Source organism: Cannabis sativa, chromosome 8 (assembly GCF_029168945.1).
Source record: "Cannabis sativa cultivar Pink pepper isolate KNU-18-1 chromosome 8, ASM2916894v1, whole genome shotgun sequence".
Classification (NCBI taxonomy): domain Eukaryota; kingdom Viridiplantae; phylum Streptophyta; class Magnoliopsida; order Rosales; family Cannabaceae; genus Cannabis; species Cannabis sativa.
The window spans coordinates 21,268,776-21,271,724 of NC_083608.1; the positions used below are offsets into that span (position 1 = coordinate 21,268,776).

Sequence of the window (2,949 nt, forward strand, 5' to 3'; positions counted from 1 at the left end):
TATAGTGTATGAATGAACTATAATGTTGCTGGTTGTTCAAGATTCTCTTGCGTAAATAGAGTTCAAATACGTTCTTTTTTTTTTAAAAAAAAAAAAAAATTTAAAAAAAAGAAACATATAATTGTTAATATTACCATCGTAAAAAAGTAGTTGTGATAAACAGTGTTTTGTAAATTATTTAAAAAAAATTAAAAGAGAAATGCTAAAAGTACCATCGGTACTAAATTTTACTAGTGATATGTCATATTCTAGGGTAATAAAGAACTGGAGCAAAGAATTAGGTATGTATCCTCTGAAATCTGTATTACTTATTATGTGTGCTCTGTATTACTAATTTTCACTAATTTTTATGTTTGAATTCTTTCTAATGAAAAAAGTACGTTTTAAATTGTAGATGTATTTGATTTTGGATGCATTTAAATTTATAAACTAATAGATGTTTAAAGAACACAGAAATATATAATTTGTATCTCATCCTGTTATAAATATAATTTCCATTTTTTCGTTCTAATAAAGTAAATGTTATACATATAAATTTGACAAATAAACAAAATGAAAAATAGAACGTCGCCTGAGAGATTCGAACTCTCGCGGGGAAACCCCATGTACTTAGCAGGCACACGCCTTAACCACTCGGCCAAAGCGACTTGTTGACGAAAGTGCCTTTCTTTTTATATAAAACCAAAATTAATTGTCGAATGCCACTAATTTGATTTGTAGGTTTGCTTGAGAAATCCATTTTCACTTCCTAGACAAACGTTAATAGTGTATCAAGAAAAAAAAAACTCACCTAATAACTCTCTTACAAAATTTGAAGAACTTAAAGCATTCCCCCATAAGTTTTCATTTTTATCTTCTAAAATACATCCTCAAAATTTCACTTCCTCTATTTTACATTACACAATAAATCAAATTCTCTAATTTTTTCTACATTATTAAAATAATAAAATTTTAACATATGTATATGGCCAATAATGTAAAACCTCATTTAACGCTTGAGGTATGTAAAACTTCAATAGCTTTTTAACCATTAGATTGATAAAGAATGCATATTTTTGATATCCAATGGCTGGTATACCTTCATCTAGAAGCAAGGGTACAAAAATTATTGAAAATTGGCAACCCATCTTATATTTTCTTATTATCTAATTTTTTAAAACAATATATATTATTATTATTATTAAAGTGAATTGTACCTTTATTTTTTCTCTTTTAACAATGAATTGTACTTCTATTCAATTACATTGAGATATCTTATTCATCATCTCATTTTGTATTTTTGTTTTTCTATATTCAATCTGGTGCTTTTAATATTGACTATCTCATTTTTTTTATTTTTTATTTACAGTTAATGTTTGAATTTATTTCTCTATGTGCCTACCTAATCTCATAATAGAACACTCTAAAAATGTTGTTCTAGTAATTCTTTCATCTATTTTGGTAAGAAAAATTATTTTTTTTTTATTATTTTTTATGATCATGTACGTTATAGCTATTTAAAATTATCTGTAAATTTTTAAAAAATTCTAAATAAGATTCAAATATTTTATTACACACGTCACTGCTTCTTTTATACATATAGTTTAAAACATGTAATTTTGGCATTGTAAAACTATTCAGTTAGAATTTAAATTGTAAAGTCCTTAGTGGTCATATTTAGTGAATATGACAAAATTAATTATGTACAGTATTTTTAAAATAAAGTTGAGATCTTGTTTTGTGTGAAAAGGTTTAAAATCAAAATATTATACTTGTTCTAATAAAAATTTTTTTTGAAAGAAACGTTCATTTAAATAGATTTCAGACCTCTTGATCGTTATAAACTAAGTTCACAGGAATAGTCGAGATGGCAAGACGCCCAAATTGTAATGTCCTAGCAATTAGGCACGTTATCCTAGCTGATTAAGAAACCATAATTCCCTAATTCGGGATTACTAGAAAAATAAATGCGGAAAATTAAACTTTTATCTAAAATAGAATGAAAATTAAACTTGTAATAATTTTAAGCTTTACAATCAAAAGTTACATATTTCAGTATCCCAAATTTTTTTTACAAAATATTACAAGTCTTTTCACTAGCCGACCTAAGCGGTAACATCAGAGTTACAAAAGTACAACACTGGTAGACCCCAACCCCGCTTGGTCTAGTGTGGCCCGAACATGTACATACATCGCCAAGCCCTTGCACTCGTGGCTGATCAGAGATAGATTAACCTTTTCCTGCACAGTAGAGCATCCGTGAGCCAAGCCCAGCAAGACAGTATAAAATATCAATAATCATAATTAACATATCACATAAACATTAATGCCATTTCACATTTGTCTGTATGACACAGACCCGCATGTTACGCTCACACGCTTATTTATGTCTATGTGGCATAGACTTACGTATTACGCTCACACGTCTAAATACAATAAGGCCTTAGAACGGTTCATCTTGGTTCTAGTTACTGAGTCCAACCCAATTATACCTTAAACGTATAATTCTTAATCTCAATACATATATAACATGACATAGCATTTACACATTAATAATCATTAGGGTAATAACCCTAGACAATTAAACCGCTCATGTTAGGGTAATGACCCTAACCGCGATTCCTAATTACTCACATATATCTTTTTCATATAAGCGCCACTGTGCATAACTCTACGTGCTAACTACTGTCTTATCTCATGTCCCGCAAACGTAGAGATTCTAAATCCTTAGGTGCTCCTAACCAAGTGCTGGTAATCCTAGTCACAATTTTTGAGATTCACAAGTATAGGGTTAATCCCTAAATCCACTATCTCATAATATAAAGTTGGCATTCAAAATATAAATAATCACATAGAGCTCGGAACAAGCTTTCTAACAATATATATAACTCCCAAAACGGAGTCCGGATCACAAAGTTATGAATATTCTAAAATTGCATTCAAATCTACCCAAAAACAAGGGGCGGGCCG

At 29.3% G+C, this 2,949-nt stretch overlaps 1 non-coding gene across 1 annotated transcript; it reads right to left on the bottom strand.

Moving 5' to 3' along the window:
* Positions 1-565: 565 nt before the first annotated feature.
* On the bottom strand, positions 566-647 carry TRNAS-GCU (transfer RNA serine (anticodon GCU)). Its single transcript has one exon. It is a non-coding gene; the product is annotated as a tRNA-Ser (tRNA).
* Positions 648-2,949: the final 2,302 nt, after the last annotated feature.